General features: G+C 26.9%; 1 protein-coding gene across 15 annotated transcripts in view; it reads left to right on the top strand.

Moving 5' to 3' along the window:
* Nucleotides 1-10,024, top strand: part of LOC107439180 (uncharacterized) — a 56,478-nt gene that overhangs the window by 28,586 nt on the left and 17,868 nt on the right. The window lies entirely within an intron of this gene.

The following is a 10,024-nucleotide window of genomic DNA, read 5'->3' on the forward strand; positions in this document are numbered from 1 at the left end:
TCTCATAAAAATATTTTTTTAATCGAATTTCAAATAAGCTCCTTAATTTTTGCATTCAATTTCCTGTCCCTTAGTTTTGGAAAACGATTTTCATTTAATGAATAAAATTCTAAGAGCAAATAATTCAAATAGATTTATAGTGCCCGGCAACCATACAAAATATATTCAGTTTCAAATCTCTGATCAGACTTTAGAAGTTGGTTTCACATTCTTTTGAATTGAACATATACCATTGAAATCAATAGAACTTGAATTATTTCTCAAGTGTAAGTTGGATTTGGGTAAGACTCCTTATAGCGTCGAAATAACAGTTTTCTTATTAATGGAGGGATGATGTAGGAGACAACATGTAAGAAAATAATTTTTACTCTTTATTTATTCATTTTTATTTATTTTTTAATAATAATCGAAAAACTTTTGAGTTATAAAATAAGTACATTTTTACAACATTAATACTACGTAGTTTTAAATAGCAAAATACAAAATTTGAAAATGTGTGAGAATAGTTCTTGAGGTAGGAAAATGTAAAAATATTTTTTTTTTTTTATTGTAGTTTAATTTCAGATTAAGATAAGAAATTATTCGGCTAATTTTATTAAAATTTCATAATTTGTCATTTAAAATTACACAGCTTAAAATGAGGTAAAAAAAAAAATAGTTTTCAGTTTCAAAATTTTTCCAACTATTACTAAATTAAAAAATTAGAACTATAAGCAATTTTTTTAAAAAAAAATATTACGAATAAAATTAGCTTCGAATAAAAAGAGTTTTCTAACAGTAATAGACAAAAACTGTTTCAATCACTTAAATTGATTCAAATTTATAGCAAAATTCACAGAAAGGGAACGCATTAAGAGGATGTTACACTACGGGAGAAACTTTTCGCAGCAATTTAAAATTTAAAGTATAGAAAAAGTGAAGTAAGGAAAACCTAGCGTAAGCCATGAAGTTTCAGTCACTGACAAAAAAATCAAAATATAAAAATGCAAACAAATTATTGGAAAAGAACTTTCCAATTGCTTGATTCTAAGTTATCATCTCATAATTAACTTTCACTTTGATATTTTGATTTTTTTTCAGATATTAAAATTTCATGGCTTTTACTAGGTTTGCTTGTACTCATTTTTTTATATTTTGAATTAGTAATGGTGGTGAAACAGAATTTGATGCAAAAAGTTTCTCTCCCGGTATAGCGTCCTCTTTATGGATCAAAATTTTGACTGCTCTCCTGATGAAATGATTAGGACCACATTTTTCAAAATAGGGCTATCTCCTATATCTGCGAATAGGGTATAGTGAATCCAAATCCATAGAGGAAAAAAAAAAGAGTACATCTAGTCGTAGAAAGTACGTTTTTTTAAAAAAAAATATTGTGTGCGCAAATAAATTATCATATTTCAGGTTATCTCTTCAAACCATTAATATTACATGTTAGTATGTGATAATCCGATCATCAGTTCAAAGGTTATTAAGATATTTGCATGTTTAAGAAAAATGTTCCGAATTAAAAAAACACATTTTTTGCTTCGTCCATTTTCTTAAACACGCATTTTGAGCTGTGCCCATTTCCTTGTACACGTATTTTGAGGTGTGTAAGTTTTCTAAACAGGCATTTAAAGCTATGTCCATTTTCTTAACCAGGCATTTAGAGCTGTACTCAGATTAAGAAGCTTACCGACGATATGAAGTTACGGTATTAATAGTAAAGCCCTCCTGTTCAGTAAAGTAAAGCAAAGCAACAGTCCACTGTGTGATAGAAGGGGGTCAGGAAGATTTAGGCACCCCAATTTTGAGACCAACGACATGATTATTGAAACGTGATCAGTTTTTGCGTGTCGGCCGCTTTTACTTTCTATTCAAGCTTATATCCATCGGTCTGAAACTGGGACCGAGTTCAAGCTGAGACCGATGAAATAACCTTTTTTATTTTACGGTTTAAAATTATTCTTGAAGAGTAAATTCCCCTTATCTGTCTTGAGGGATTATTTTCTGTTTTAACCAACTCGACAAAGCTGTTCTTACATTAACTATATTTTTCATAATGATTTTTTTATCCGTTAAAGAGCAATTTTTTTTTAGAAATTGCCATTAATGAGGACGGGTAGTGACATAAGTCAAAGTTAGTTTATAATTTTTTTTTTCGGTATTTTTTTACCAATTTAAAAATACAAATAGAAATTGCCAAAATTAAAATTAAATACGAAAACCCAAATTCCTCTAAAAGAAAAAACTGTATAAAAATTCGAAACACATAACCTATTTATTGCATGAATTTTTATTTCATTTATTAAATTTTTTTTTGGTACCATGGTAAAATTGGTAAAATTTGGTGCAAATTTTAATTTTTCACAAAAAAATGCGTTTATTATCCCCGGAATATATTTTTTTTGTTTCTTTTAGAAAAATACCTTTACTTGTTTTTATAATCAGGCACTTTATTCTTATGAACATAAATCCAATTTAACAAAATTTCAGTTGCAAAAACTAGCCTATGATAATGTTTTTAAGCTTAATATAAATTTTATATATGCAGGTTCATTTGTAGTATAGCATATTCCTATTTAGGTTAATTAATTTACTATTATAATATTATAAAATAAGAGTAGACAAAAAATGTAAATTGAGGAAATAAAAATCAAACTAAGTAAAGAGAAACTAAATAAGAATTATAGCACATAATATAATAATTATAAACATATTCAACGTTCCTTACATTTTTACAGTTCGCTGCACTGTTTCTAAGAACAGGCAGACTATAGAGATAGACGATGTATCAATTTCTAATTAGAAAGCTTTTAGGATGTTTTTGTGGAGCTCTGTTTCCCAAGCAAAATAAAAACAAATAATCACATTTTGAATAAAACTCAAAACAGAGATTCGATTTTAAATTATAAATTCTCTTTTGCTGAAAAGAATTGAGTGGTCTTTATAATGGATAAATATTTCAAATATTTAAAAATATATCGAACTCTTATTAAAAAAAATGGCATATGGGCACAAATAATGCTTAACTGTAACTTTTCTTCATAATGACATTTTGCACCATTTTCATGATTAGTGAACAAGAAAAGGACAGAACATAAACTAACAGTTAAGGATATTGTTATGCATTCACAAAAATTTTACAGATGGAAAATTATTCGCTAAAAAACATTATTTCATATGATAAAAGATCTTTCGAAAAACAGTCTTATAAAAAAGATATTTCAGAAATAATAATTGCTTATATTTGCAACATTTAGTGATATGAATTTGAAACACATAGACCAATTCTACTCACACATAAAATAAATTAGAAATTTAGACAACCATAGTTCTAATACGCCTTAAGGGTTAAAAATAAAGGCCGTGTTAACTTTGGGCGAGGCATTTCCATTCGATGTTGAAATGAAATGCTTTTTGATGAAGCAAAATAAATGAAATAAAATAAAGCTTTTTGTCCATTAGACTGCTAATGAAAGTGAAATATGATTAAATAAAGGTCAGGGAATAAAAACACATTTTCTGAGTTTATTATGAAATAACGTTTTTCATGTTACGTAACGTAACTTTCATGGCGTATATATATATATATATATATATATATATCTCATAGCTCTCTTTTCAAGTGTTTTCAACTATTATTAAACGAAATTGAAAAAAAGTAATAAATTGTTATTTAAACATATTTTGTACGTGGATTGATCATTGGATTAAAAAAAAAAGCATAATTGTGCGCAATTTTTTTTTTTTTTTCAATTTGCTCAAAAAGTTTTCGAGACGGAACGAAATGCGCAAATAATGGAACTAACAAATAGGGGGGAAAACTTACGACCGCTGAAAACTAGAGGACTATATTGCGGCTATCCTCTCATATTTTGTTGGTCTAGAATCCGAATCCTTTGAAGAGACATGTTTATTCAAAGATAGTACGCTTTTGTTTCTGTACGCTTATGTTGAAATGGCTCATGCAATTTCATTCATATTTAGCACAAATTTATTAGCATATTTGAGTTTTTTACCCCATTAAGATTCACTCAAAATAGTATTGGATATCTTATCATTAGAACAAAAGTTATTAAGGGTGATTATTTTCTTTTTCTTTTATTCTTCCCACTGTACTTGTCTATTTGCCAGTGTATCAGCACTAACAAGCAAATGTATATCAGAGCAAGCCATGTACAGTTCGCAAAAAAAGGATCAACATGAGCAACATTTTATCTAATGATCTGATCTTTACGTTCTGGGACTCAATCTTAATGGTTAGAGGTAAAAAAAAAGTCGCATTTTTAAAAATTGATTTCTCAGAAACTGTAAGATCGATTTTGTAATCATGTAATGATCAAATTTTGTACTCTGTCAGGTAAAATTACACTCTTAAAAATAATGTAAAAAATTTCATACGTTACAATTCAAAAATTTTTCGACTGTTAAAGTAAAATATTTAAAAATAATAAATATTTACTAAAAGCTACTTTTTGCATGGAATTATCTTCGGATAAACGAATTTTATAATTGTGTGCATATATTTTCCGATTCGCTTAAAAAGTTATCGAGGTATGACGAAATACGCAAGAAATAAAATTAACATTAAGGGGTAAAAACTTTGACAGGTTCATGTAAAAAATGCACCTTTAATGAAACAGGGCATCACATAAAAAATGCATTATCACTGCGCAAAACTTTTAAAACCTACAGTTCCACCTTATTCATTATAGTTTTCTCTTTGAAAATACAATAGGCATAGCAGTAGTTCAAAAAACAGAATCAAATCCTATGTCGATATATTTATATTATTTACGAGCTTTATCCATTTAGAGCAATGTCTATTTCAATTAACTATGTTCATGTTTTAAACGTATAATTTGAATTATGTACGTTAAAAAGATGGAACATAGACTGATGTAAATGGACTTAATGAAGATTTATTGCAATCAGTCTAGACAGATTCAGTCTGAGATATTCTTTGCACATTTCCTAATCAGCCTAAAGGCATATAGATGGATTGTAATATTGGACGAACTGTAATGTCTAAAAATATCCTGTAAATTAGAAAATACTCAAGATTTTTCCTATTAGTTTAGCGTGCTGCAAAATACTGGCGACAATTGCTATGATGGATTTTTCAATTAGTCTACGATATGTCCAATTTTTGAAAAATCCCATGTTTGTTCACCTTGTTTTTATTCAACAAGTTTGAGAATAAACGTTTAATTATTTAGCAATTGTATGAAAAAATTATTATGCTGCTGTGGTGCGGAAGTTTGTTTTCTTTTTTACGGAAATTTGGATTCGGACGACTTGTCAGATGAGAAGGAAAGATAAGGCTTTAATGTTCTACCTTGATTATCAGAGCATGTTTCAAGCATAGAAATCTTCAAAAATTATAACACGTTGCATTAACTATTTAAAGCAAAAATGTTAAACGAGGGGCTAGTGAGGATTCTGATAAAATGAATTTTTGAAAAATTTATGCTTAATATTTTATTTATTATTTCAAATTAAATTATTAAATATTTTTAAATAAAATAAATTAGTACTAGAAATAAATTGCTTAGAACCAAAGTTATAAATACTTTCGTTGTCATAAACAGGTCATTCCAAAAATACAGGTAACTTTTAATAAAAAGTACATTTGAAGCCAAAATAAATTTGAAATGGTTAATACTGTGAAGTATTACTTAGAATTTATGCTCAAAATAACCTAAAATTCTTCTCATTTGTAGTAAAAATCTGTGATTATATAGGGGACGTATAAAACGACACCCTACCTAAAGTCCTTAATGATTCAATTTATTCTATAAATTTCATTTACTAAGAAGAAAAGAAAAATAGTGGTAACACAGTTTACAAAATTTTATGGGACAAATGAAATTTCTTTAAAAAGTTGTCAAGAAACTAAAAATATTACATAAAAACATCAAAGGATGATATTTAAGAACACTGGAAGTTAGTAATGGTTATAAATCACAACTTAAGAATCATATTACCTAAAAAAAAATTTATTTAAAAAACAAAATATGTTGCTGAGGAGCGGAATTTTTTTAGGAAACAATTTCTGATATCCCAATTAGAACAGAAAAAATCGAAGTAATTTAAAGTTTCAGAATTTTTTTTAAAAAAATAATAAATCTGAAATTTATTATGTGAGAGGTCTCTCTCCTCTCGATCAAAATCAAGTGTTGAAGGGATGGATTTTAAATATGCTTTTTATCCTCTTTACTTAATTTTCAAAAATAAACTGATGGTGGATATTAACTCTATTTGGCATTATCTTTCTATACATATTAAATACAAGGTCATCACCCGATTAGAATTTGAGATATAAAGCTTGCGGTATTTAAGATACTCCTTTAATTTTTTCTGACAAAATTATACCAATACAGTTTTCCAATCAGCAGTTTTTGAAAAGTTATTTAATATTATACGTTTTTCTGTGTTTAGATTTTTGATAATTATCGTTGTTTTTGTGAGTTTTATGTTACAATAATTCTTTAACATCATCCATATCGGTCTTTATCAGTTTAAGCTGTTATGAAATTAAATTTAAAAATATCTAAATGCTGACAAATATATAGTTTTAATTGCTGACTCCAAACTACATGATTTTATTGCTTTATAGTTTTGAGGAAATTTTCATCGAAGTTATGTGTTCGGTTGAGAAAGATTGTTACGATTTTTATTTCATTCCCCGTTATTCTTACGAAATTAAACTTCTAATTCGCTTTTTTTTCTCATTTTTATTATTTCATTCATTTTTTTTTTCTGCTGTTGAACCAGAATTAGCTGAGAAAGACGGAGAGATTTGTTAAAAAAATGTCTTGAAAAGTTAAAGATTGCGTGATTATCCGGTCCTTTTTATGAAGGGTAACATTTTTACGAATATTATAACATACACTTTTCAAACCTTTAAAAAAAGTGGGAAAATATTAGGGATTGCAAGTTAGTATAAATGTGAAGAAAAAAATTATCTAATTCTAGTGACTCATTATAGATACACAAAAACACACGCGATTCACTAATCTAGTACAGTAACATATACTCCTTTTAAAATAAAAAGTTATTAATTATCAGTAAAAATAGTAACTTATATTTTAAATGTGTGAAATTGTTAAGCCCGGAGACATTTCGAGCTCATAAATTTATAAAAGATTTTCAGATTAACGATTAAATGTTATTAAAAATTTTCCATGCATGCAATATTATGAAAATGTAATTTCGTATTAATAATTTATCTCAGTAATTTATGCTTATATAATTATACTTCTAAACTATTTTACAATTATACTTCTTATTTTTGTAAAACAGTAGTGAAATACAACAATTATAGTATACAATTATTCTATTACAGTTTTATAAAATTTGTCAACAATAAGTGAGCTTTATAAAAATATTAAAAAGTGATACTGAGTAGTATAATAGTATTATTTTATAATAGTATATAATAATATATTTGTTTCTAGTTGTAAATTGATCAACTAATAACCGTACAATATATTTAAGTGCTGAGTTGTATGAGGCATTTTGCGGGGAATTTAGAATAGCCTGAGAAGCATTCGAACGAAAAATCCAATTATATATAAAGATATAAAATTCTTATACATTGTAAGTGAATTGAAACTAAAGTAAAAGAATTGCTGTTTGTCTGCCGGTCTGACCGCACTGCGTTGAGGGGGTTAAAATTATAATAAAATGTAGCAGTCCAAGTGCAAATAATAGGAAATACTTAATAGTCCGTAGTACATAGTAGTAATACACAATAGTTTCAGATAATGTATTTTGATACTGCATGTGAGAATCCAGTGAAAATTAGATCCTTTTGAAACGTGATAAATTAGATTGAGTTGTTTCCAACCAATTACATTCTAATTGTACTGATCTATTACACACCGATTGCACTGTTGATCATTTTTAATTAATTAATTTTTTACTTAATTAATTTTTTTAATTAATTTCCTTCTCTTTGCACTTTATCTGGCCCATATTAAAATGATTTTAAAAAGAATTGTTATATTAACCTTCAACGCACCGCAGTCAGAATGGCAGAATAACGATTTTCTTGCTCTGTCCTAAAGCTTATTTTTTTTAAAAAAAAGAAGAAAATGTGAGGGTGTCGCTCAAAATATGCGTAACTTTTTATTATCTTGATGATCCTGAATAATTTATGTGTATAAATAATCTCATACAGTCCTATTTTGAGAGTTTTTAATGTTTCACAATTAAAGTTTCAAAGAAGGATAAAGATATGTGCAAGCTTCATGTGTTATGCTTTTTTCTGATCAAAAAAAAAAATTTTTTTTTTTGGGGGGGGGGGACCATTAACAATGCATGCTATAAGAAAAAATGAGATTATACTTGTAAAAGATAATAATTATAATAAGAAAGTAAGCAAAGATAAAAGTTATTCAACGTTTAATAATCTCGACATAAACAGAAATACTTCAGTCGATGCAAGGCTTATTTCAAATGCCTTAAAACTACTTGGTATAGTATTATGTACCTCAAAAAGGTTCAAAAGCTTCACATAATAATTTTTGCATTAACAATTTATTTATATTTAAAATAGGTTAGAAATTTCTCAAAAGTTAAATAAATTCAAAATTAAATAAATTAATTAAATACATATTTTAATTTATGATAGGAAGTATTAACAACAATGCCAACGTTACTCAAAAATATCTATCTTTTAATTAAATAAATTCGATGATATCATCGAATTGAATGAAAATATGTGTAGAAATCGTAATTCTGTTAAAAATTGGAACACTATTTCGAAACTAAAACTATTAACAAACTCTTCATTTTTTTTTTCAATTTATCTAACCTTAAACTAAAAGTTAATGATACTATTGAATCGTATTGATTATTTTCTATCCAAACCAGTTTTTTTAATGTAGTTGAATGAACTTTTTAATTACAAAATTTGATGAGACACATATGTCACTTTATGTTTAACAGGAAACGCCTTGGTAAGGATTTAGTTCAAGATTAAGTCTGGAACACGCTTTACGTCATCATTAGCCCTATTTATACAATTGAAAAATATGTTAAACATGACATAATGTCGGAAAAATTTATAAATTATAACCGAAATGAAATATTTTCGAGAAATATTCATTAACTGAAATTGATTTTATAATTTAATATTGTGTTTTTTAAAAATTAAGTTTAAAGTAATTGTCTCAAAAGTTTAAGAGCACTTTATGAAATTCTTAGCAAATGTGGGACAGGTGGACTATTTCTAATTAAACTTCGGCACTCACAATGCAACTCTTCTTTTTTTTTAAAAAGAAAAAAAAAATATTATTAATGCATAATTTCTGCTTCCAGTCTTACATATGTGCAATTAAATAGTTTCAAAGAACTTGCGCATGGATTAAAATAATTTAAATTTTCTTCCTCGGATCATTATTTGATTTTACTCTTTTGATCATTTTTTTATAAAATACTAAACTTGTTTTGATTTTATAACTTTTTTGGTTTGCTTCTTCTTTGTATCAGTCATAGTTCTTGCATCAGTCATACACTAGTAATCTTCCCTTTTTTTTCTTCGGATTCTTTTGTTCTTGTGTTAGAGATAGTTTATAACTTAAGGCCTTACCAGCGATTCCAACTTGCTCCGGACAGCGAATAAATATTATCGAGTGGTAGTTTATTAATTGTGATTCTTTGTTTAATAAATTCAATTTATTAGATTCTTATCTACCACTGTTTCTAATAATTCTTAGGCTTATATATTCACTACTTTATCATGGTAAACCTGTTACAGAGTAAGCAAAATTAGTCAAACATTTGCAAATTTTAATTTGTAGTTATTTACCGTTTTTAAAATTATTTTGGCGTGTCCGGAGCAGTTGGCATCTCTGCCTTACTGATCTTTCCCATTTTTCTTTCTTTCTTTTCTAGTACCACACATAGTTTATAGCTGATAGCATGCATATATACATATATATATACATATATATATACATATATATATATACATATATATATATATATATATATATATATATACATATATATATATATATATATATATATATAT

Source organism: Parasteatoda tepidariorum, chromosome X1, assembly GCF_043381705.1.
Source record: "Parasteatoda tepidariorum isolate YZ-2023 chromosome X1, CAS_Ptep_4.0, whole genome shotgun sequence".
Classification (NCBI taxonomy): Eukaryota; Metazoa; Arthropoda; class Arachnida; order Araneae; family Theridiidae; genus Parasteatoda; species Parasteatoda tepidariorum.